This window comes from Trachemys scripta, chromosome 10 (genome assembly GCF_013100865.1).
Source record: "Trachemys scripta elegans isolate TJP31775 chromosome 10, CAS_Tse_1.0, whole genome shotgun sequence".
In the NCBI taxonomy this organism is placed as follows: Eukaryota; Metazoa; Chordata; order Testudines; family Emydidae; genus Trachemys; species Trachemys scripta.
Window position 1 is genome coordinate 59,682,723 of NC_048307.1, and position 27,634 is coordinate 59,710,356.

General features: G+C 42.5%; 1 protein-coding gene across 4 annotated transcripts in view; it reads right to left on the reverse strand.

Moving 5' to 3' along the window:
- The window catches only part of CGNL1 (cingulin like 1), a 124,668-nt gene that overhangs the window by 96,249 nt on the left and 785 nt on the right, over window positions 1-27,634 (reverse strand). The gene's annotated exons all lie outside the window — the stretch shown is intronic.

Consider the following 27,634-nt stretch of genomic DNA (forward strand, 5'->3'; position numbering starts at 1 on the left):
AAAATTTGAAAACCGTCCAAGAAAGTAATAGCTTGGCTTTTTGCAGTTGTATTGTATTGGACTAAGCAGCTGGATTTATCCATCAACAAGCTTACTAAATCCAAATATCAGCCCAGGTTAGTCCAAATTTTACAGGGGCATTAAATTAAAGATCCAGGGGACCTACTCAAACAAGACTGAAGCCAGTTCAACTCCACTGATACTTCCAAGTAAAGCCATTTCAAACAGAGGTTGTGTCAAAAAATTTGTCACACTACACAGTTACTTGCCTTTACTTATAATTTCAGCCAAAGGATTCTATTTAATCAAAGCATCTCAATTAACATTTTCGGGGGGGAGGGGAAGAAATGAAGGAGATGGATTTCAAAGTGAATTTATCCCAGATTCAGCCATCACTGGGCATGATCCTGCAAATAGGACCTTGTATATGGTCCCTTCCTCCCACCTGGAGTCCCTCTGAAATTTGGTGGGAGGAAGTGTACAAGCATATGGTTCTGTTTGCAGCATCAAGCCCATAATTTATGGGACTGTTTATGTGATCATGGCTGCAGGATCAGGTACCTAAGTAGTTCATAAAGTGCCATTTTCCCACTGCTTACTTTGGTTCAACTGAAACCTATATTTTATGTCAGTTTGTATTATAGTCCCCATTTTCCAGGGGATTATAAACATTTCTGTGGGGTTAAACCTTGGTACTCTCAATCTTTTCTTTATTTAAAACAAAAATATTTGAATCTTTTACATAATTGTATCACATTTTTAAATGCTTACCAGATCTGGACAATATTTACAAAACACCAAAAAAAAAAAAAACCAACCCCACAACATTCTCATTACTCAGAAATTGTTTAATTTTTCAAATGAAATTGTTGATTTTTTTTTGGCAATAATAGGAACCAGACCTTTTTCTTGTTTATAAAAAGAATTTATCCAGATAAGCTCTAATGTCTGAAAATTCAATACTGCTCTTTATAATATATGTTCTTCTACAGCAGATGGTTCCTAGGATGTGATATGATACTTCATAAAGAACCCGGGCAGAGGCACACTGAAGGTTTACCGGTCAAAAGTCCGTTTTAAAAGTGCTAAAAAACATGTTTCTTAGCAGCTGCTATTACCTTTTTTTAAAGGCAAATGACATGGACTTTACGAGATGCTGCCTTACAAGAAATAACTTTTTTGAAATCCTGTAATTCAGAGCCCCATTCTCCCCTCCATGGCTACACACAGAAGAGAGAAGCACCATCATTCAATAGCTCTCCCCCATGCAACACCACAGAAACCCATCCTCCATGGAGGGTCTGCAGGGTTCCAACCTTCATGGAATTGAAGGGGGCAAGTAATTGTGCCAGCTGGTCTCTTGCAGATTTTCCTGCACCAAAATCTGCAACCTCAAACTATATTAGATGTGTTGCTGCTCCCTTCCCACCCTGTACCACCTCACACACCCTTTCTAGGAGAGAGGGGGATAAATAGCAGGAGTTAGCCACATCATGGAGAGAGACAGAAACAGCTTCTGCAGGAGCCATCTGTGAAGATGCCCCTTGCCTCCTGCAGATTCTCCAAGACTCACATTGATCTCAGAGGATTTGCTTACACGGGATAGTCGGGGGAAGGACATAACATGCCCCTTCAATAGAAGGGCAGTAGTAAACCAACACCTGTAGAGGAGAATGGGGCCCTAAATAGGGTTGCCAGGTGTCCAGTTTATGACCAGAACACCTGATCGAAAAGGGACCTTGGCGGCACCACCGTTAAAAGTCCAGTTGGTACGGGCTTTCAGACTCCCTACCTGCCTCCGTGCAGCTCCCGGGAAGTGGCCAGCATGTCCCTCTGGCTCCTAGGAGTAGGGGTGGCCAAGGGGACTTTGCGCAATGCCCCTGCACCGAGCACTGGCTCTGCAGTTCCCATTGGCCGGGAACCGCAGGCAACGGGAGATACGATGATGGCGCCTATGGGCGGGAGCCGGAGGTACATGCCAGCCACTTCCCAGGAGCCACCTGAGGTAAGTGCCGCCTGTAGCCTGCACCCCAAACCCCTCCCGCACCCCAAACCCTGTCCTTGCTCAGAACCCCCTCCCACACCGAAACTCCCTCCTGGAGCCTGCCCCTTGCCCCAGCCCAGAGCGCCCTCCTGTACCCAAACCCATCATCCCCAGCCCCACCCTAGAGTCCACATCCCCAGCTGGAGCCCCTGCCCCAGCCTGGAGCCCGCTCCCGCACCCTGAAACCCACATCATTTCTGGCCCCACCCTGGAGCCCGCACCCTCAGCCCATACCCCTCCCACACGCCAATCTCCTGCCTCAGCCTGGAGTCCCCTCCCACACTCCAAACCCCTCAGCCCCACTTTCCCAGCCCAGAGCCCCCTCCTGCATCCCAAATCCTTTATCTCCAGCCCCACCTCAGAACCCATACCCCCAGCTGGAACCTTCACCCCCACTTGCACCCCAAACCCCTGCCCCAGCCCAGTGAAAATGAGCAACTGAGTGAGGGTGCGGGAGAGCGAGCGATGGAGGGAGGGGGGATGGAGTGAGCAGGGGCGTGGCCCCGGAGAAGGGGCATGGCAGGGACAAGGGTGTTCGGTTTTGTGTGATTAGAAGGTTGGCAACCCTAGCCTTAAATCTTTACATGAATACTGACAATTCTGAGCCGTTCGGGTCTAGTATGGCAAATGACATTCAGTTACATGGCAGTTATTTTCAATTAATCTTTTTAGTTTTTGTGCTATTTTATGGGAGAGAGAAAATAATTCACTGCCCATAGTATTTAACCACTGCAGTAACACAATATTTACTATATCAGGTTACTATATCAGGTTAGACTTCTGACCCATCAAGTCTAGCATCCTACCTCAAAGAGCGGCCTCTATCTGATGCTTCAAAGGAATGTGGAAAATAACCTTTGATGCACTCAGCCAAATGGGCAAGGTTGAGTTGGGGTAAAACATTCCTTCATGACCTTTGCATTCATCATCTGATGCCCTGAGGCATAAGATTTGACTAATCCTATTTTAGCATGAGGTTAAAATTATTTAAAAATTCAGCTACAGTATTCATATCTCTGGACCTGACTAAATGATGTTTGCCTGCTATTAATTCAACTGAGTGACTTCTTGTATTATATAGATTTTTTACTGCACCAAACTCATACACTAAGGCTAAGAAGAAAATATGCAAAAATTGTCAAACAAGTATCATACAGCAAACTGAAGATTGTAAAGCTTTAGGTAATGAAAAGCTGGGGGGGAAACAGACAACCACTGTATGCTGTAGTGTTTCCCCACACTGAAAAACCAAAAAAGGATTAGAAAATTTGGCCCACTAGCTTAACACAAAATAGATCTGACCCTTTAAAACTAAGCAAGGGATTCTCCATGCAGCAAACTAATAGGCTGGCATCAGTGATGCCATGCAGCAACAAACTATGTGCTAGGTCAATGTTAAAATGGTGGTGCTAAGTGAAAAACAGAAAGAAAACTATTCTGGGAGAAGGAAGAGTTCCTGGAGCTTAGTACAAAGCAAGGGAAACAGTCAACATAATATGTGGAAGGGCCAAAAACTGCATTAAGAAGAACACCGTGAAATTTACAGATAGTCCTTGCTAACATATCCGGGTGGATATGTTACTACTCAATCCCGCCTACAATGTGAGAGCTCTGCAAGGAGAACACGCATTTGGGTAGGTTGTGTATTCCCTTTGGCCTTTAGGATGGAAAGTTATAATTTTCAGGAATTGGGTTGGCCTACAGTGGGGACTGACCTGAGGCAGGTGATTTAATTTAATCTCCTGGGAGTGGGAGTCCCAGGAGGTAGGGAGAACAGTGGGATTTGATGGTTGTGGATCTGGGATTAGGCTATTGTGATGCTGAAATATGGCTAAGTCATGAGGAAACATGGCAATTTCTAGCAGGCAGCTGGAATGATCAAATCACCATCTTTCCAGTAAAAACAACAAGGAGTCTGGTGGCACCTTAAAGACTAACATATTTATTTGGGCATAAGCTTTCGTGGGTAAAAACCTCACTTCTTCGGATACATAGAGTGAATCCGAAGAAGTGAGGTTTTTACCCACGAAAGCTTATGCCCAAATAAATCTGTTAGTCTTTAAGGTGCCACCAGACTCCTTGTTGTTTTTGTAGATACAGACTAACACGGCTACCCCCTATGTTATCTTTCCAGTGTTTCTCTCTTCCCTGACTCAAATTAACTTTTCATTCTGCACCTAGCATACTTTTGGCTCTATAGAAATTATATAATAAATAGCATCCACCCCCCAAAATTATCAGAGAGGATAGCACACTATGGATTCAAATCAATAATATTTCAATAAGATTTCCAGAGCAGGCTTTGTGTGCCCCCCGTACTAAACTCTGGCCCTGCCAGGCCAATGTCTTCAGAGCTTCTGCAAACTGCCACTCCCTGCCCCAAGGGCCAACATCCAAGTTTTCAAAAGGCTTTTAACCGAGAAGCTGCTACAGTATTTCATCTAATGGCCTTTCAAAGAGAGCACCTCTGACAGCAGACTCTTGGCAGACAACTGTGGAAAGAAGTGAACTTGAGAATTATTATATGACTGGTCAGATTTTCTTATGGTGACATCAAACAACTACCTAATGCTTCACTTGATGAAGAACGGGAAATTAGACCAATGAGTTTTAAAATATTTGCTTCCTTTTGTGAGCAGCCAAAAAAAGCTTCATATCCCAGCTTCTCTCCCTACCCAAATGGAATGAAAAACCCTGAGATAGATTTCATACTTGCAAAATCACGGGTAGCCAGGAGCCCTGACCATACCATATGTATTATTCACAACTCAGAAAGCAGCAGAACTACTACCTCACTGAAAGATTTATGCTTGGTATCACACACTGATGGGAGACCAAATCAAGACTGAAGGCCACCTTGAAGACTGGGACTGTTTATGACGACATGCAGAATACAAGCATACTACTGTTAATTCTACAAACTGCACACAAAATTGCATTAGTGTTCTATAGTCTGTACAAAACGTTATAGAGATGAGATCACTTTGAAACTGAGCATTGATGCCCCTTCCATCCATCAACTTGACATATAAAACTATCCTCACAATCCTGAAACTTCTAGAAGAACACCACCTGCAGTTCCCAGCTCCCACTGAACTTAAACCAGGGCCAGTCCTGGGTTTTACTGGAAACCTATGTAAAGTAACCCCACCTAGCAAGCAATCCCTTCATCTATGACCAGGTTTCCCATCTCTACACAATCATGTTGTCCCAGACTCCAGCTGCATTTTTGTAACCCCTCATTGTACCCTTATGAAGGGGTCTGCTACCTTATCGACCCTCATCCTTGCAAGAACCAGAAAGCCAGGAGATTGAGCCAAAGCCAATTTTCCAGATGGGAAGCATAACTTGGGAATTAATTCTCTGCTACGACATGCAGGCATCAGACAGGAGAGCCTGAGCTGGTGCCCTGACTGCTAGGTTCTGTGGGTGGGTAATGTGGAATCTCTGGACAAGCTGATCCCTATCCACTCACAAATGACTATGAGCCACCCTGCATGAGGTGGAGTCCCAGGTGTGACATTTTGTGCAGATTATTTAATAAGAATTTGCATATAACCATACATTTCAGCTGTGAAGACACAGTGCTGGTGAAAGACACTGGACTGGGTGCCCTGGTGAATTAAGCCCTCTGTTTATCCAACAGGCCTCAGCAGGGCTATCTTCTCACATACACTGCCCTGGAAGCATGCCTCAGTCCAGATCGGGGAGATGGAAGAGCATATCTTCTAGAGGAACAGGAGTAATTCAGTTTCCATGGTCTACAGCATGCAGTTCTTGGCCTCTGCCAGTTAGTGTAAAACTAAAGCTGGTTAGAAAACAATCTTGCCCTCCTGAGAAAAAATTCAAATTTTTGAAAAACATTAATCACGATTTGGGACGAAAGGTCAAAAAGTGGAATGCCAAGAAGCCAGGAACCATGGGAGCCCAGGGAGGCTCAAGAGCTGTGATGTGGGAGCCGAAACTGAGACCCTTCAAACTAATCACACTATCCCTACTGGCAACTTACAGGTGAAAGGCTTAGAAAAGCCCTGAGACATCCAAGCCCCAAGTAAATCCTAATATCACACCTTCAAAAATGAGGACAGCTATCTGGAAAAAAATGGATTTATTAAATCAAGTTCTGACTTTTAAGATGCTTGCACAAACAGGTTGGTTCACTCTCTGCTCACACAGCCAAAATCTCCTACACCCTGCTTTCAGTCTTCCTCAAACTCTATAATTAAGTGCGCCACCCTGTTCCTGAAGGAACAGCTCTCATTAACCAAAATACAATTACTATACATATAACAATAAAGCAAATATTAACATAATACCCAACTTCACCTCTAAATACAATATTTTCCAGTATGAAATCAACTGTAACTATTCTGAAGTCCTCGCACTTATGAATTTCCCCTACAGGGGTTTGAACATAGGAAATTTAGATCAGAGCACAGACCTCTTGCACTTCAACTATAGGAGTAACACGGGGGGGGGGGGTAGACACATTGTTATTTTCTATTAAGGCCAGCATACAGTGGGAGACAACACACATACTCTGCCGGTGGGTTACAAAACTGGAATGTTGGGTGTCAGGATTTCTGGTTCTGTTTCTGGCTCCCGGAGTAGAATATAGTCACACTAGTGATTAGAGACAGCATAGCCAATTATAATGATGACCCCCTTTGAGTTATCTGCAGGGAATGAACCTGGGACCTCTGGATTTAGAAGTATGAGCCTCTACTACTAGAGCTAGAGAATCAGGTCCATTAGCAAAGAGGTAACAGAAAACACACAAAACTGTATGAGTCTAGCCACTACAATTAGTTGGGATTTTCCATTGAAAAAATGGTGGGTTTGTCAAAATCTTTCAATTTTCAGTCTCGAAAATCAAAATGAAATATTTGATTTCAAGTCAGTTCAACCCAAATTGGAATATTTTAGTTTTTTAACTTACCCAAAACATTTAATTTAAAATCAGTTCAACAAAACAGTAAGCTGTATTTCCATATCAGCTCAATCACATACAGGAGTTGTCGTTCAGGCCCCATATTCTCCTATGGGCCAGGCTTAGGGTTACCATACGTCCGCATTTTCCCGGACATGTTCGGCTTTTTGGTCCTCAAATCCCCGTCCAGGAAGAAATTCCAAAAAGCCAGGCATGTCCGGGAAAATAGGGAGGGGTCGTGGGGCTTGGATCCGGGCTGGAGTGGCTGGGGCCAGAGCCGGAGCCGCTGGGGCTGGCGGTGCTCGGCCGCTGGCCGCCGCCGCTCGGCCAGGGCCGGGCCAGAGCCGCTTGGCCGGAACTGGGGCCCAAGCCGGGCCGGAGCTGCTGGGACCGGGACTGGGGGTGCTTGGCCGGTGCCGCTGGGCTGGGGCCGGGCCGGAGCCGCTGGGCCGGGGCTCAAGCTGAGCCGGGCCAGAGCCGCTGGGCCCAGGGTTGGGGGTGCTCGGCCACCGGCTGTCGCCACTAGGCCGGGGCCAGTGCCCCGGGGCCCGAGCCGAGCTGGAGTCGCTGGGGCGGGCCGGAGCTGCTCGGCCAGAACCGGGGCCGGCACCCCAGGGCCCGAGCCGGGCCGGGCACACCGGGGCCAGAGCCGCTCGGCCCGGGGGGCACCACCGCCCCAGCCCCAGCTTACCTGCTGCCTGCCTGTTTCAGGCTTTCCGCAAACATTTGATTTGCGGGAAGCAGGGGAGCGGGAGCAGCAGGGAGGCGGAGCGTTCAGGGGAGGGGCGGAGTTGGGGCAGGGCCGGAGCCCTGTGGAGTGTCCTCTTTTTGTTTTTTTAAAATATGGTAACCCTAGCCAGGGTCCATGGGGGACTACCTCTCCGAAAATTGCAATGCAGCTTTCCCTTTGACCAAGCTATGTGTTACCATCATGGGAGTCACATGACTCCAGGTTCGTTATGGGAGATATAGTCCAGCCATGGAGCCTGGCCCATAGTGGAGAATGGGAGCATCAGGCTCCTGAATTGCATTTCTCCTAAGGCAATGTGCCGCTATGGGAAAATGCAGTTCAATATTGAAGTGACTCAAAAGAGTTTTCTTTAAACTACTATTTCTTTAAATTACTCATTTTCTTTAAATTATTAATATTCAATCCATTAGTCAGAATTTCAGTGCACTTGTCACCAGGAACAGTACAGTACAGAACAGGAGACTTATCTATTGGCCTTGCTTACTGCAGAAATTAAACCTTTATTTTTTAATTGTAACCTCCTGACTTCTTCCTACAATACACTGAATTATGATGTATTACTGTCATGATATTAATTTTATGTTATTAAATAAAAAAGCCATCATTTTAATCCAGATAAAAGGACTTTCCAAATACACCAAATGTTAATCAAAAGCAAATCTGCAATTAAATTAAATTCTACCAATTTATAAACCATCATGTATCTAAAATGTAATTGTAAAGACAATTTATTCATCTGTAATCTTTCTGTCTCTGTTCACCCAGGTCTACATACAGATTTTGTTATCAATATAATACCGTTGGCTGGGGTTTTTTTTAAATGGAAATAGTTATACTAGTACAATCTCCAACGTGGATGCAGTTCTACCAATATCAGTGTGCTTATATCAATATAATTTATTTCCCTTCTAGAACAAGATAAGCTATAGAAGTATAAAACATTTTTATTCCAGTATAATGGCACCCACACTTGTGGGGGTCTACTACTTTAGCTGGACCGGATAGGTAAAGCAGTACAACTTCTCTGTATGTACAAGGCCCTACTGATCTTCGAATACTAAACAAAAAACCAAAAACCCAAAGCCAGACTCTAAATACTTCTCAGTATTAATTGTATATACATGCTCCATTCAATTTCTCCTTTGATTTTCTGCCAAACTTATAAAAGAATTGAAGAGAAATGTGTTCCCAATTATGCTACTAAGTAGAATTTTGCCTTGGCTATACATACTGATTTTGTAGAATCCTGTTAAAGTACAACAAAAAAATGGAAACAACTACAGCTGAATAATATGGGGACACTTATAGATTCTAAAAGAAGTTTGTGCTTTCAAATACAATAGCTGGTTTGTATCCAAACATCTGATACGACCCACCCTTTCTCCACAAGAGGTTTTTCGTTGTTTTACAACATTTTCCTCCAATTGTGAATCTTGAAAGCTTTTTATTTTGTTCCAAAAGAAATTATCTTAATACAGCTCAATGATATCATTATTGTGTAAATAAAGAGAGTATCCTGTACATATTTTTAGAGGCCTAGAGGCAAAAATCTAAAGTTCGTAAAAGAAAGTCTTTCAGAGAATCGTTCTTACAGAAATGTAAACAATGACTGCTCTCAGTCTGTTCAGGGATGCTTTGCCAGTGCTGCGAGGATACAAAACCTCTTTATATTCCTTAAAAGATGATTTAAAAAAAAATTCCTTCACTTTGGGGGCTATCATGAGCTCTTCCCAATAACCCTCAAAGAGACTCTAAGGCCTTGTCTACATACAATAATTGTACTGCTTTAATAATACTGGTTATAGTTAAAGCTGTACAACATCCCTCATGTGAATCACGGTTATACCAGTATAGCTTATTCACATACAGAAATAAGAATAAACTACATCAGTAGAAGGCACCTTTATATCAGTACACCTGTATTCACACTAGGGGATAAACTGGTATAACTATCAGTAAATAAAGAAATAAATTTTCTACTCCTAACTGACATAGTTATACTGGGACAACAACTGTGTCTAGACCAGGCTTTAAGAAAACAGCTTTATATAGCCATTCATCTAAAATAGTATACAAGGCTGATTCTTTGGATAGAGAACAAATGTTTGTAGCCTGGAACAAGCAAATGGGGAGTACCCACACTAGACTTTTCAGACACGTTTGACACCTCGAGTTAATGGGTAATCAATTAGCTTGAGGTACAAAAGTCTAGTGAAGACAAGCCCAGGGACCTGTCCCAATAGGTAGTTTTAGTACCCAAACAGCATTAGGATCCCACACTGAGGGGGACGGATAACTCAGTGGTTTGAGCATTGGCCTGCTAAACCCAGGGTTGTGAGCTCAGTCCTTGAGGGGGGCCATTTAGGGATCTGGGGCAAAAATCTGTCTGGGGATTGGTCATGCTTTGAGCAGGGGGTTGGACTAGATGACCTCCTGAGGTCCCTTCCAACCCTGATAGTCTATGATTCTATGCTCCAGCAATGGGCACATAATAGATTGTTTTAAAAATCAATAAATGTAGTATATGCTGTTTGTTTCCTCATGTTTACGCTTATTCGCTTTCAGCTCAAAACATTATTCTACACTTTTTTCCCCCCTTTATTTTACAGATAGAGTCCATTACCCCAGTTTTCACTACAAACTCAGGAAATTCAGTTAAGGTTTCAATGAAAAGCAACCCAAATATGTTTAGAAGTCTTAATTGTGCATTTCCCTGCTTTAATATGTTTGGATATATTTTGACTGTAACTAACTCTGCATTCCCTTGGGTTTGTAATGCTTGGTTTGGTTTGGGGGTAATTACAATATCATGGTAATGATTTTTACCTTTAAGTTACTGATCTTGACTCTCAACATTAACTCCATTTGAATGTAGTTTTTGTCTGGGAATTGCCTTCTTTTTAAATTTACACAAACACAAACCTAGAAACCCCAAAATAGTTTTTACCATGTGGTATTCTAGTTGAAATGGGCTTGCAGCTGCTTTGCCCATCATCAAAGTAATACAAAACCGCCAAAGTGTACCAGTAAATCTGGCCCTTAATTGGCATCCAGTGTACTTATTTAGAGAACTGTGTAGTGAAGCCAGCACTATATGAAAGGATGGGGAAGCCTAGTCCCTGAGTCCCAATGTCTTTGTGCTTTAGGGCTCCACACCCACACCTCCCTCTGTTTCTTCAGCAGTGCTAGCTCTGTGTACACTGAAGTTGAGGCAGGAGTGCTATCGGCTGCCTTTCAAGCACTGATGGCCAAGCTAGCATGTATCTATGGAACCCTTAAAAAACAGTGACAGTTGGGCCAATTAATATGCCAGTAAGAATTATTGACACATGCACATCTCCCTTATACCACTGCCTCACCACAACCAGTAGAAGTTTGGCATGCAAATTAGATGCACAGGAAGGATGGGATTCATTCAGTTGCCTCTGAGGTCACAATATCTTTTGAACGGAGTTATTCGTAGCCTATACACTTATAATGATTAGGTACAACAATCATCAATAATTCGGCTTAACTACAAGCCATTTTTTCACATGTAGCCTATGCACAAGATCGTAATGCATATTAACTATATGGAAAATTTGAAGGGCTTGTGTTATTCCATTACTAAGATCATTTGGAACAAAAAAGACTGATAGATGCTTAGAGGCCCATTTTTAAATTAATTTTAACTCAACTCAATTAATGGATTCACTTGTTCTCAGAAAATTCATTCTATACTTGATCAGTACTTGCTATAATTTTGGGGAGGATATGCTGTATTTTTCATAAATAACAGAAGTTTAATCCTTAAATTCAAAATGGAACACAATCTTCTATGTACACACACAAAACATATATGGCATTGTGTGCCTCTGTAATCATTACAGTTCAGTACTCATGCAAGATAACTTGCATAAGTACTTGTGGATTTCTTTCACCTATTAGTCATACAGACACAAATAATAAATCCCAGTTTCCTTGAATGTTCTGAAATATATTACCATTTGTTTAGACGTTCCCCAGGCATCAGGGGAAAGAGAGAAACACCCAGCAAAAAGCTTCAGCAAACTCTTTGCCCTCGTTAAAACTGGGAACTTTTCCTCATAGTTTGATTCACCAAAGCAGGGCAACACTGTCTACCACGCTGGTGCCGTCACAGAAGAAATCAAACTTATTTTTCATTGCCATTATCAAATCTTGATTTAAATTACTGCATTTGTTTTTCAGATCTTTCTCTTCTCTTTACGCATCTGTAACCCCTTCATTCCTTCAACTGGGGATTGTTCTCATTTCTCTGGGGTGAAACTGTCTTAATTATTCTATTCTTTAAACACTTGGCTTCATATCATCTAGTTTCTTTTAAATAAATCAACCATGCAATTTTAAACACACAAACCTGGCTGGATTAGGCACTAAGCACAATAGGCCTATGCCCAGGGCCCTAAACTCCGAGATCATAAGACAATGAGAGGACATCATCACACTCAGGCGACATGTCACAACACAGACTAGAAGGCATAGGACAGCATTTCTCAAACTGGGGGTCCCGACCCAAAAAGGGTTCACAAGGCTATTGTACGGGGGTCGTGAGAGTGGCAGCTGCTACTGGCCATGCCACCCTTACTTCTGCACTGCTGCTTAAGGTTGCCAACTTTCTACTTGCACAAAACTGAAACCCCTGCCCCGCCGGTTCTCCGAGATCCCGCCCCGGCCCTTCCATCCACCGCTCCCTCTGTCGCTCACTCTCCCCACCCTCGCTCATTGGCTCATTTTCACCGGGCTGGCTCAGGGGGCTGGGGTGCAGGAGAGGGTGAGGGCTCCGGCTGGGGGTGCAGGCTCCAGGGTGGGGCCAGAAATGAGGAGTTCAGAGTGTGGGAGGGGGCTCCAGGCTGAGGCAGTGCCCAGTTTTTTTAATCTTTCCTCATAGCTCAGGTTTTCTAAACATTTTAACATTTTTATAGTTCTCCTCTGGACTCCCCCCAATTTGTACACATCTTTCTGAAAGTTTGGCTTCCAAAACTGGACACAGCACTCAAGCTGAGACCTCTCAGTGGAATGAACCTCTCAGGTACCAGGTACAACACTCCTGTCAATACACCCAGGATATTAGCCTTTATCACAACTGCATCACATAATTGGCTTATATTAAATTTGTGATCCACTATAACCCCCGGATCCCTTTCAGCAGAACTACCACCTAGATGTAGTTGTGCATTTGATTTTTCTTTCCTAAGTGCAGTACTTTGCACTTGTCTTTACTGCATTTCATCTTGTTCATTCCAGACCAATTCTCCAATTTATCAAGGTCCTTTTAAATTCTAATCCTGCCCTCCAAAGTGCCTGCAAATCCTCCCAGCATAATGTCATCTATAAATTTTATTAGCATACTCTCCACTCTGTTATCCAAGTCATTAATGAAAATATTGAACTCTCTCTTATCTACTCCCGCCCCCCCCCCCTTTTTTTTTTTTTAATAGATCATGGTGTATCTTTTCCTGTCTTGTTTTCAGTACTGGTATTTGTCTCTCCCACCACATCATATATTCCTCTCTCTTTCTTTCCATATGTAGTGTGATCTAACCTCTCCATCTATATTTTCTCTCCTCTTCCCCCACTATCAAATCTATAAATTAGGAATAATAATAAATAATAGCAGCATTCTCCAGGTTGGAGGGAGAAATAAAATAAGGAAACAGACTCTGGGACAGGTCTAGCACAGTTTTTGGATTGGTATAACCCAGGGATCGGCAACCTTTGGCACATGGCTCGCTAGGGTAAGCACCCTGGTGGGCCGGGCCGGTTTGTTTATTTGCCCGTGCCGCTTCCCAAAGCCCCCATTGGCCTGGAGCAGTGAACTGCGGCCAGTGGGAGTCGCGATCGGCCAAACCTGCGGATGCGGCAGGTAAACAAACCGACCCGGCCCGGCAGGGGGCTTACCCTGGCGAGCTGTGTGCCAAAGGTTGCCAATCCCTGATATAACCCCTAGTGCCGATGCAGTTCTACTAGTTTAAAGCTGCCTTTTACCAGTATAACTTATTCCCCTTCCTGAACAAGAATAAGGTATAACCATATAACTACCTTTATACCAGTATAACTGTGTGCATCCCACAGGATTTGTATTGCTTTAACTATGCTGGTAGAAGTAAAGCAGTCCAAATTTTGGATATAGACAATTTAAAAAATTCAGGAAAAGATACACCATGATCTATAATAGGAAATAAGAGAGCAAGTGGAGTGATGCCTGAAAGAAAGGAATATATAGCAAGACAGGTAACCAATTACAAATAATAAACAATAAAAGGGCATTACATAGATAGTCATTAATGGTAACATTTTCATTCAGTCTATTGTAAATGGTACACATTGTTTTATTTCTTTAAATTACGGGACAGTGCCTGCATAGGTATTTTTCACCTTGGCTAGTGGCTTAGGTCAGATTTACACTAGAAACTTTTGCCACCATAAAAATGTCAGTTAGGAGTGTCATTCTCCCCCTAACATTCCTATACCAGCAAAAGCCCTTGTGTAGACAGTTATATTGGCATAAGAGTGCTTTTGCTGGTATAGCTTATTTCACTTACAAAACTGGTATAAACTATACCAGCAGAAATGCTTTTATGCTAGTATAATCTGTGTCTAGAGTAGCAGAGTTTGTCGGTATCGCTATGCCGGTATGGTTAAACCGGCAAACCTTTTCTATTGTAGACTAGGCTGTAAACCCTCAGATTAGTGTCAGGTAGGTTAGTCAAGTCTTGCACAAAGCTTGATAGTGCTAAACTAACCCCCAGATTTGTATTCAGAAATAAAGGCTCTTGCTGCTGGAGCAACCTGGAGAGCACAGGTGTAACATTTTTCCCATGTGAGTAACACTGCTAACTAATGCCCCAGTCCTAAAAATGACTGCATATAGCCACATTTGCTATACCCATGCTGAGCCCTTAATGCAGCTAGTACAAGGTTCTCATCACTGAAAGTAGCCTCCCCCCCCCCCCCAAGTAAAGCTCAAACTTTATCACTTTTGCATATGGTGCCTTTTTACTTTGAAACTAAGCAAAATCTGTTCATCCATGTTTGTATTAACATGAGGGTAATAAGTGTGTATGTTCACATGTGTATACTTTTCTACTTTAAACAGATTTTTAAGACTTCTTGTCCTAAGATAGCTCAAAAAGTGCTAAAACTTTCCAAATGGTTGCTTCTTGCTGATAACTATTTTCTGGGAAAGGTGTGTGTGTGTTTTAATACTGGATTTATGGACATTGCCATTTTTAACCAACTAGTCACATTTTCATTGTTATAGTATCTGTACTTATAGTTTTTAATTCTATGTTTAGGCATTATTAGAATGGTGAATGTGTCTAATGTAAAATTGAGGATTACTAAATTCCTGCATTCTGGACTCTGTCATGCCCAGATCTTTGAGTGTCATGGGGCTATCTGAATATTAATGACTTTTAGCATTCCTGCATGGCAGAGCATGGGGGACCCTGTAGAAGTCAGTGAATGTGCTAATGACTCAGACATCTTCTGGTGTAACCAACCACATTGAGTTTTTGTCTTTTAAATGAAAGCACTTTGCAGAGAGTCTCACCATCACTTTCCCCCAGGACAGAACGGAATGCTACATTTGCCTTCTAGTACAACAAGAAATGTTACAAAATAAGTGGACATGAAAAAGGCACCCTTATTACACCACATCTGAAATTAAGGTTTACATTCTAAATTGAATAGTGTGTCTCAGCAGGACAAATAATGGAACAATGCAATTCAAATACAGTGGATTCAATGCTTAGTTAGAGGCACATGTGAAAAAACTAAATATTTAAAGTGTATTTTAAATGTTCGGCTGTGGGTTTCATCATCCATTCCATTCTACTTAAAATAGAACTACATTTGGATAAACTCCTTCAATGAGACAGCCAACCCTGTTGGCAGAGATGGTACAAGGTCAGAGCAAATTCACTGGGCTCTAATCCCAAACACTGGGGACTCCATGACTACCACTTCACTAAATCTTCTACACAGGCAGTCCTACTGTTATTGCAATATTCAACCACAGTGAAAAATTTTGCCATTTAGATTTATCTCCACTAACACACAGCTGAGGTCACAATATATTCTGAAGTTTGTTAATCTGCTCAGATGAACATGTCTGAAATAATTATTCCATGGGCAAGTAATATTTGCCACTTATGGCAACATAAATAGTAACCCGACAATCTCTTTTGGGGTTAGAAAAATCCCTTCACCTGAGGCGAATAGGAAACATTTTCCAGTAAATTTTCATCTACAGGATCTAAGCTTTCAAAAAAGAAAGAAACCTAAAACAGCAGTAAATCAATAAAGTGTTGTCTTCCTGAGTCTGCAGCCAGCCAGCCAGCCCCAGTGTCTCTGCTGCTACTTATTGCTTTACCAACATGCCACAGACGGGAAACCAACCACTGTTGGTTCTCACTATTGTTACTGAAAATCTGTTGGCATCAGTGAACCTGACAGGAATCTTGTTAATTTTTCTGCAGTGTGAGGATAAGCAGCAAAGGTAGGCAAGAGAACCGTTCATTGAGGATATTGATTCAGACACAAGAGCTGGGATAAGAGTACCACAGTCCCCCTTTTCCCACTCAGCCTCCTAGGGTATGTCTACACTGCAGATGGGAGCAAGCCTCCCAGCCTGGGAAGACAGGCTCACGCTAGTGGAGCTTGAGCTAGTGCGTCAAAAATAGCAGTATGGATGTTGCAAGTTGGAGCTCCGGCTCTAAAGTCCACACTATGTTCAGAAAGCAGGGGCCGGGAGAAATCACAGAGAAAGAATGCTCTTTCTCCAGAAAGAAAAATGCTTCCTGGCAGGACAGACTTTAAATTTATCAGACACCCACTTGCCAAAAAGATGCAAGTCATCAAAAATGATACAGGGACAGTACCTTGGCCTCCCACAGAAACACCCCTGGAAGGAAACTCCATTGGAGGAAATCACCACACACATCAGCATGTGTGTGTAGCACCGAGCAAGTCTGGAGACTGCAGGAGGTCTGTGCTTCTGCCCCTGGCAGATTTCCTCCTGGGACAGGACAGCTCTGAAAAGTTACTAAAGCCTTGAGGTATGTTTTTGTTCTTATTGTTTTCAAACTAATTTCCACAGGTCTCAGGAGGGACAATTTTCATCCTCTTGGACTGCACATCCCTTCCCCCAGCGGAAACCTCTGCAGAGTTCAGAATGGGGGTGGGAATGGCAGTTGCCTGCATTCCTCCCTTCCTTGAGCAGATCTAGAGAGCATGATCAGCACCCTGACAAGAACCCCAGCAACTGGGATTAATTTCCCACCTGAGTGTTGCACCTGGATAACAATATTCCCCATCTTTAATACCAGTCTGCAGCTAGTACGTTTAGTCCTCCAGCTGTAAGTGTCTAACCCGATTTCCAAGCCTTATGCCTGGATGGGTGTGAGTGGGTGGAAGAAAGGCAGGGAGAAATGATGGGATAAATTAGAAAAGAAAAGCGTGACATTAAAAGTATGATTTGGGGGAGAAGAAAAGAAAAATAGGGGAGGAAGTAAAGAATGTAATTAATGTGTTGGGGAGGGGAAGACGAAGGAGTCAGAAGAAAGTGAGAAATAGGACACTGAAGACAAAAGATAGGAAAAGATACACCACGATCTATGGTAGGAAAGACAGAAATGATGTGGAATATAAGACCAAGAGAGATCCTTAGGGTGCGAGCTCCAAGGCACTGTGCCTTCTCACCTGTCTGGAAAGCCCCTAATAGACAGTGGGCAATAAATAAGGAAATAAATTAAACTGGGTTAATCAAATAGTAATCAACAAATTATCTGAAGAATTTTATCAGCATTGATGTAGAATAATAATTCAACATATGCTTTTTTCACAGTATTCATCGAGCTCTGCCGCTTGTCAAACTAGCTGGTGAAAATATTATCGGACAAATTCTGGTGCAGTGCTTTGAATGTACTAAAATATTTTACTACCTGCTGTAGTATTTACAATTTTTCAAATATATTACATAGACAAAATGACTGAAAATGTTACAATTATATACAGTACACACTGTCACTTTAAATTGCAGGATGCATAGCTTTGGGGAAGGAAGGGCATAGTCTTTGGACATTACAGCACAGGTACTATTCACCCACGCTAGTAGGATCAGTGTTCAGGCTAGTAGTTGTCAGTTAAGGGTTTCAAACTGTTCTCCGTAATCACAAATCCAAAGATCCCATTCAGTGACAACCACCATATACCAGAGACAATACACCATAACCTTAACTCTGCTCTAATAGGGATGCCAGCTTTCCACTAATCCTTTATCTAAACTCCCTACCACCACCAAACAGATCATTATCCTTTCTGCACAGTTCTAGAAAATCCTGTTCACTCACATTTGGAGTCTGGCATCCCTGCTGGGACAAAGTTAAGGGTGTAGTGTGCTGTCAAAGATGCATGGCGGTGGTCCTAGTAATGAAGTGTATGTCTGTGAATGGAGGAGTAGAGGGCCATAATTTTTTATTTCTGTGTTTTTATGCTTCACTATGTTATTTATAGACCACACATAACTGACAAATAACGTAACGTTACTGTGTATTAATTCTCCAGGTTTTTTAGACTGAGAAAATCTATTCAATACAACAGTGGTTACGTTACATGAGAATAGGATCTTTGTGAACATGTCCAGGCAGCTCAGGAGCTCCGCTTTCATTAGGATACTTTTCTTCATGAAAAGTCAGTGCTTTGCTGAAGATCTTCATCTACACCAGTGATTCTCAAACTTTTGTACTGGTGACCCCTTTCACATAGCAAGCCTCTGAGTGTGAATCCCCCTTATAAATTAAAAAAAAAAAATTTAATATATTTAACACCATTATAAATGCTGGCGGCAAAGCGGGGTTTGGGATGGAGGCTGACAGCTCACAAACCCCCCCCCCCCATGTAATAACCTGTGCCCTCTAAGGGGTCCCAACCCCCTGTTTGAGAACCCCTGATCTAAAACATAATGCAAATGCTGTTGGCCTAGAAAATCCACTCTCATACACCATGTAAGATCCTGAAACACTCAGCACTTTTCAGACTCAGGCTCATAATGTGCCTAGTATTAGGGGCCTATTTTAAAATTTCTGTCACAATACTGGCTGGAAGGACTAGACATTACTATTATGTCATTATCTCTATGGTAATGGATTTAGAAGCCAGACTGGTAAAATACAATGGTGTATAGAGTGAAACTAAGCCAATTTCTACTTTTGGCTAACTTCTAAGAAAAAGAACACAGGGTACTTCCTTAATATTACACTTTAACTTCATGGCAAAGTTCAAAAATTCGGAACTGATTTTAAGCCAGGCTGCATCAATAAACCACAAAAACTTAACAATACACTGAACGTGTCATTTATCAATATTAGTTGTCAGGTAACCACAGTACAAGAGGTATCAGTAAATAATGTTTTCACCCCTCAGCTCATAAAGAGCCGAGACTAAACACAGACTCTCATATATGTTTTTAGATTAGCTCTTTATTCTCTCCTTTTCAGTTTCCCAAATTCTCATGTGATGGACCCATAACATACATTATAATAAACTTTTTGTACATTTTACAGTTAGCAAACAAGTTACACCTCAATTTTCATTGTAAACCCCACTCATAACTTTCTGAAAAACGCTTTTGGGCTGAAGCTTCCAATGCTTGACTTCAGTCCAAAGGTTTCTGGAATTTGTGAGCAAAATATTTTCAATCACTTCCATTTACAGGATGAGGAGAAATTACTTTCTCCCTTCTAGTACTATATAAACTTACATGAACAAGTACCTCAACATGCCTTAACTTTTAGAAGTTCAAACTTGATTTATAGTTAGTCCTCAATAAGAAACATATAATCTGGAAACTTTGAAAAAAATATTGTAACATTTTAAGTGCATTCACTTGTGCACAAGTGCAGTAAAATATTTCTATTAGGTTTTTGTTGTGTTATTGCCAGTTCGCAAACATTGCACAGCTCCACAGTGCAACTGGAAGGGTTCTCTACCAAACTCTTCTCCTATATTTAAGAAGAAAAAAAATGCAGTAATATACTGTAGGTAAAGACCCTGATCCTGCAAAGGCTTACATGTGCAAATAGTCTAATTCAGGGGTCAGCAACCTACAGCATGCAAGCCAATTTCGAGTGGCATGCTGCTGCCTGCTGCAGTCCCGGTCCTCAGCCCCACTCAGCCCCCCCCCTGCCCACCGCTCTCCCCTGCAGGGGCAGGAGGCAGAAGCTTGGTCCTGCAGCAGCCAAGCTTCCCCCCTCCCCCACTTCTTTCCCCAGCATGGTGCTTTCCTGCCCCTCCTCCTCCCTGCCGCCGATTTGCTGATGGCCCTTGCGAGAGGGAGGGGGACGAGTGGCAGCGTGTTCGTTGTTCTGTAGAGGAGGCAGAGAAGAGGTAGGGACGGGGCCTTGGAGAAGGGGGTGGAACAGGGCATATCCCTTCCAGCCCCCTGCCACGAGCCGCTCAGGGCAGGAGGCTGGGAGCACTCCCACGAGCCGAGCACCCCAGCCCTCTGCCCTGAACCCCCACATACACCCAGCCTTCTGCCCCGCACCTCCACACACACACCCAGCCCTCTGCCCTGACCCTTGAACCCCCCCAGCCTTCTGCCCTGCACCCCTAGCCCTCTGCCCTGACCCCTGAACCCCCCCACCCAGCCTCCTGCCCTACACCCCAGCCCTCTGCCCTAACCCCTGAACCCCCCCCACACCCACTGCCATTTGCCCTGACCTCTGAACTCCCCCACACACCCAGTCTTCTGCCCTGAACCCCCCCCACGTCCCCAGTGTCCTCTGCCCTGACCCCTGAACCCCCACACACATACCCAGCCTTCTGTCCTGCACCCCCACACACACACCCAGCCCTCTGCCCTGATCCCTGAACCCCCCCAGGTCTGGGGTCCCGGCCCCTTGCCAGCCGGTGTCCTGGCCACAGGCCCCGCTCAGCCCACTGCTGGCCTAGGTAAACAGAACCCCAGGCTGGCAGCAGGCTGAGCAGGCTGGCGGCGTAAGATCAGCATTTTAATTTAATTTTAAATGAAGCTTCTTAAACATTTTGAAACATTTACTTTACATACAACAATAGTTTAGTTATATAATATAGACTTATAGAGAGAGACCGTCTAAAAAACGTTAAAATGTATTACCAGCACGCGAAATCTTAAATTAAAGTGAATCAATGAAGACTCGGCACACCACTTCTGAAAGGTTGCTTACCCCTGGTCTAATTGTAGGACTCGTGTTTGTATATGAATTTTAAAAAGCATCCAAAAAGTCAGGAAATGCAGATGTTAAGGTTTCAATAACTATATTAGCATGGCCATATTACATATGTAGCATTTTTTTAATTAGTAGGCTGTTAGTGTATATTTCACTATTCACTAATATACCAGTGTATATTATACATTTTTATGGACAAATTAACTTTGCTAACACAACCTGATCCTTTCATTTACTAACTGTGAGAGTTTGACTTCACAACATTAATACCATGTAGGTTTTTGCATATCATATAACAGTCTTATGTGAAGCTGGAGTGCAATTCCTACTGAAAGCATTAAATTACAAAATTAGTTTAAAAAATAAGTCTAGAACGTTGACAGAACAGATCATTTGATGTTATATGAACCTAGGGTTCCTACGTGCTAAAATAATACAAATAATAATAGTAATATTATTTAAAGAGGAACTTATTCTTTTTGTAATGAAAAGATTCTTCTTGTCATCTACTGTCACAACATTACATAGTAAAGACACTACAATTAAAGTTTTGCTAGTGTTTCAATTATGAAATCCTTGTTTTCAAATTGTTGTACACCATTTTAAATTACAGGTTTCTGCAGGTTCCTAGCCTTGACATATTTGATCAGTTTACAATACAAACAGCTTGTTTCCATAGTAAGAACAGAAAACAGGAGGGGCACGGAAGCTTAACTTTGTGGCCTACGCTAACTAATTGGCTTGCTACCAGTTTGTAAAAACATTTATCTCATGTTGCTCTATGACCAAAGGGTTAAGTATTCAAGTCAGAGGTCATGCCATTTCACCATTACATTCCAGATGACATCGCAGCCTCCAGGCAAACTAACTTTAACCCTGTTCCCCAAAAGATCCACTTTTAGCTATATAGTGTGGGTAGGAATTGGAATACACATTATACTCTTATTCACCATAAAATTATGTTTCATCCTGCTATTGAGGTAAACTTCTAGGACTGCACAGAAATGATATTGATTGCATCCATGGCCCAGTTTTGAGGAAGCCACCTATTAGGGTATGTTTATATTATGTTTTTAAACCTGCAACAGCAAGTCTCAAAGAGGTTTTGGGGCCTGAGGAGAAGGGTGAACTTCAGAACCCAAGTACCAGCCTGAGTCATAATGTCTACCTGCTGGTTTTAACGATGTAGTGCAACCCCACATCTGTACACCCAGGCTCTGAGACTTGCTGCCACAGGTTTGAAAACGTACCATAGACATACCTTAGAGCAGGGGTGGACAACCTGAGCCTGAGAAGGAGCCAGAATTTACCAATGTACATTGCCAAAGAGCCACAGTTACACATCAGCAGCCCCCACATCAGCTCCCCCGCCCCTCTCCCAGCACCTTCCGCCCACCGCTGATCAGTGCCTCCCCCTCCCTCCCCATCAGCTGTTTTGTGGCGTGCAGGAGGCTCCAGGGGGGAGGGGGAGGAGCGAGGGCATGGCAGGCTCAGGGGAGAGGGCAGGAAGGGGTGGTGGAGTGGGGCAGGGCCTGTGGCAGAGCAAGAGGTTGAGCAGTGAGCACCCCCTGGCACATTGGAAAGTTGGTGCCTGTAGCTTCAGCCCCAGAGTCGGTGCCTATACAAGGAGCCGCACATTAACTTCTGAAGAGCCGCATATGGCTCCGGAGCCACAGGTTGGCCACCACTGCCTTAGAGAGTTAAGTTCCATTTCTTCCATATGTCCATTGTAAAGGGAAACCCACTGTGACACACTGCATGCCAGTGGAGCGCTCTGACCCCCCCCACATTCATCATTTGTATATATAACTGTGATATTGCATATTAAGCATGCCTTGTAAGGTATGATGGGAAAGGTTATGATCTGCTGACACACACAGTTCCATCCATATATATATATATATATATATATATATATATCATTAATGCATATGAAATTGTGAGAATTGTGTTTTATGGCTGTCACTAAAATATGCTGTGGGTTTGGGAAGTGCCCAGATACTAGCTCCCCAAAGACAATAACCAGGGGGATAACCAACGCCCAGGCAGGTGTCAAACTATCAACAGCTATTGTCCAGCAAGAGAGCTACAATGCAATGACTCACTTGCACAAGGTCACACAAGGGGAATTGCTCAACCTTGCCGGGTGATGCCCACCAGCAATGCCCACCAGACATGCCTGGACTTGTGTTCTCCAAAAGCACATGGACTAAGGGTATAAAACAGAACACAGTGGCCCCATGCTTGGCCTTTTCTCCTTTCCCCCACCTCTGCTGCAAACAGCAAGGACACTGAGAGACTGAAGACTCCAACAGAGGAGACTGGCCCAGGTTTCAAGGGTAAAATCTGTGTTCTATGAACTGTAATATTGGGATGAGAAAACTGCTTAATCTAGATGTCGCCCAGTCTAATAGGGTTGAGAGTGCAGACCGCATGATTTTATTTTATTTTGGTAACCACTCTGACTTTTTGCCTATCACTTATAATCACTTTAAATCCATCTTTTGCAGTCAATAAACTTGTTTTACTGTTTATCTTTACCAGTGAGCTTGCCTGAAGTGTTTTGTAAATCTGCTCATGTTTACAAAGGCTTGTATATATCCACTTTCCATCGATGAAGTGGTGAACCAATTAATAAGCTTGCACTGCTCATCTTGAGCAGTGCAAGATTGTATATTCCTGAGGTACAAGGCTGGTAGCTGTGGGGATTTGGCTGGTGCCTTTCTCTGTGTGATTCATGAGTGGCTCTGGGAACATTCATGCAATCTAGCAACTGGATGTGGGGGTCTACATGCTGTTGTGCTGAGTGATAACAACCTGGAGCGGTTTGCTGCTTGTCACTAGCAAAGGATTGTGAGAGACAGCCCAGGCTGGAGAGTTCAGGGGATACAGTGGTCCCACGGCCTCAAGCTGCACCCCGGGGATCCCGTCACACCCACACAAGTGCAATGTCAGGAACAATGATAGTGCAAGTCTGATAATCTAATAACACACATAATAGATATGATATGTGCTGCTTTGCTAGGAATTAATTTGGATAGTATAAATGATTATACCATTTATTAGACTAACAAAAAATAGGTATTGTATTAAAAAAAAAGGAGCTAATCTGTCATGGAGAATAAGAACATCTATTGTAAGCAGATAAATGCAATGCACATCCATAGATAGAACACCTCATCGGTAATCACCACAAGTTTGTGCATAATATATTTTTCCTGGCTGTGCTAGTGAGGATGACTCATTACTCTTCCATTTCCATTGTTACTTTTTACATTACTGTAATCTATTTTAGATTACTGTTTTATAGAGTTTGCATTGCACTGACGCTCAAGTAACATTTCATATTCCCTTGGATCGATCCCTTGAGCATGTATCCCAGAAAGAAACTTTTTAACTAAACAAACACACAGCAACTCTTGCAGAACTTTTCTGAATCTTAGAAATATGAAAAAAATTAAGCCATGAAGAAGATACTACCATTTCCTTTATCAGAAACCACTGAAGTGTGTGCAGAACTACACAAACACCAAACGTAAGAAGTAATCTGAAAGATAAACTCTCTTCAAAAACCATTTCTAAGCCACTTTATAGAGATAAAATTCTAGATAGTTCAAAATATGTTTGTTCACATTACGCATACATAGCAGCACACTAAATATTTTCAAGTTATTTGTGGGTTCTTAGATACTACATTTTGAGAATATTACATTCTATTTTTACACTAAATGTTAAACATCTTATACTTAACTGCACAGGTAATTATAACCTTGCTGAATGTTCCTTCTAAGATAGGTTTCAGAGTGGTAGCCGTGTTAATCTGTATCAGCAAAAATAACAAGGAGTCCTTGCGGCACCTTAGAGACTAACAAATTTATTGGGCATAAACTTTCGTGGGCTATAACCCACGTCATTAGCTGCATGGAGTACATGCATCTGATGAAGTGAGTTATAGCCCACGAAAGCTTATGCCCAAATAAATTTGTTAGTCTCTAAGGTGCCACAAGGACTCCTTCTAAGATATACATTCATTGATAGCAGACATCTTGACATTTCTCAGAACAAAAACATATCACCTTTCATTACTGAAAAACAATTACAAGTGTTTTCTTCCAAAGCAGACTTTTTAACCAAAAGCCAAGATTCCAGGAAAACAAAACACCACAAAACTGAAAACACCATATCTGGGAAAGATTTAAGAAAAACAATTAATCCTAACTTCGGGGGAAATGTAGAAACAAACACCATTGAATGCTTTGTTGTCATGGTAGAGTTTACTGTAAATAAAAAATTATAATTAGAGATAAAGAAAATTATTAACTCACCTAGTCCATTGCACTAACTAATGCAAGATTGCGCCTTACTCAGTATCTCTTTGTATTCAGTCAGTCTGACTTTATATCACTCCTTAAACTATACTTTTCCCACAAAGCCTTTCAGCAGTAACCTACAAGTGGATAATATACATGTGAAAATAAAAAAAACCTATACTTCCTGAAATTCTGCCCTTCAGCCTAAATTAGCAAGCAATAGTTAAGTTTAGTGGCAGTAACGACTGCAACACAACACATCCTATCCACCCAAAACCCTAAAAGAACGGAAATAAGAACCTAAGGGGAAAGATAGTGCATTCTTTTCTACTTTCACATTGCCTGCAACAATACTGATAACACACTCTAACTCTCTATAAGGCTTTCATTTCCATCTCCAACAGATACCGAAAAGCAATAAATACCCAATGTAATCAAATTTGCAGTTTATCACAAAACTTTTGAATAGTGACCTCATATGCCTGTCTATCAATTATATCAACAATTCAGCACATCTGGCTGTCACACATTCCATGCTTTAGGGAAGCTATTCTGGGTTTTGCATGAGATGATCCAGTGAAAAATTGCTAAAAGGGGTGATTTTTAAAATATTATTCTCTCTTTATTAATTCATTTTTAATCAAACCACCCTGAAAAATTCAAATTGTGCTCAAAGTTTATATTCTATGTTTTGGCATTAGCCATTTAAATAAGATTTTTACAAAATAAAGGTTTAACACTCCTATTAAACTGAACTCTGTAATACAACCTTAACTATGGTACAGCTATTCCATATAATTGAACTGATTTGTCAGAGTATGATTTCAACACTAATCCTGGCAACTGACCATTCAGGTGTACCCTTATATCCATATGGAGTCCTAAGGACCCACTAGATCCATTTGCAGGATCCAGGTCTTATGTTGTACAATCCTTGGGAGAGAGACCATGTCGTCTATATTTGTACAAGTCAAGCACACTGGAAGTGTTGAGGTTAAAAAAAAAAAAAAAAGCATCTCCAAGTATGGACTTCCATTACTTCCCTCTGAATACTATTCCATTATCTGCAGCGAAGATCATTTAAAAATATTTTGTGCAAGGTAGAATATTCAGATCATACAGCAAGAAAATTACATGTTGGGGGGAGGGGGAGTATAGGCTAGAGGTAAAAGCTGTGACAAATTGTTCTTCAGCCAGCTGTTGATGCTAGTCCATATTCACCAGAGGCAGCACTGACCTCTTTATAAAGCTGTCACCATATACAAACACATACAACATATCATTCGCATGGTTAACTGGAAGAGGAATGAATGGGCAAATTGTCTTCCAAGACTTTCCTATGCAAGTGAACACACACAAAGCAGGCACAATCCCCTTCTCAAAAATAAGTTAATTCATAGAATAAAAGGGAGATGAAGAAGTCAAGAGGTCCCCCCCACTTCAGGAATCCCTGGAATCTGCTGAAGAATGTGTGTCTACAAGTTGGCACATCCCCATCTCCACCAAAGGGTCACGGTTCGAGGGTGCTAAGATTATGCCCACACTAACCCTAGCCAACAGGCAGCTTAGTATGCAACTCCACACCCACACACCTCTGAGATACATGATAACCCCACCTGTGTTCCCAGCAGCACCAGATCACATGAACTCATCTGAAATCTAAGGGCAGGGCCAACACCTCCCAGTACATTATTACTATAAATATCACCAATGAGCTGCAGAGCAGGTATGAAAATACAGTTCCTGCCCAGAGGACTTTACAACAAGAAGGGGAAGTTAGTGAGATACAGGCCTGGTTTGCACTGACTTTATTTCCCCTAAAATTCTCCCTGCTTTCCTTGCTATCACAGATTCAGCTCCACCAGTGGCAGCAGAAATTAGAGCTTGATTACTCTTATTTAACATTTCTATTGTCAGAGTCCCATTGTGCTATGGACTGTACAAACACACAGAGCAGGCTCTGCCCCCAAAAGCTTACATTCCTGCACAGCTGGGGCCAGGTAGCTACTAGCCTTTAACCCCTATACCATGTACAACAATGGTAGAAACACCAGCGTCAGGCTACACTAGCAATCCCACCTTTACAGTCCGGGTGGAGCTGACCCAGGGAAGCAATGCTAATGGGACACTTCAGGGCAAAAGCCTGCTGTTGATGCTCTCCTGAAGCAATACTACCAAGGGTGCAATTAACAGCGGTTCCGGGGAGCCTCCCCATTAGGGTGACCAGATGTCCCGATTTTATAGGGACAGTCCTGATTTTGGGGTCTTTTTTTATATAGGCTCCTATTAACCCCCCCACCCCCTATCCCGATTTTTCACATTTCCTGTCTGGTCACCCTACTCCCCATTTTTGTCAGATGATTTTAT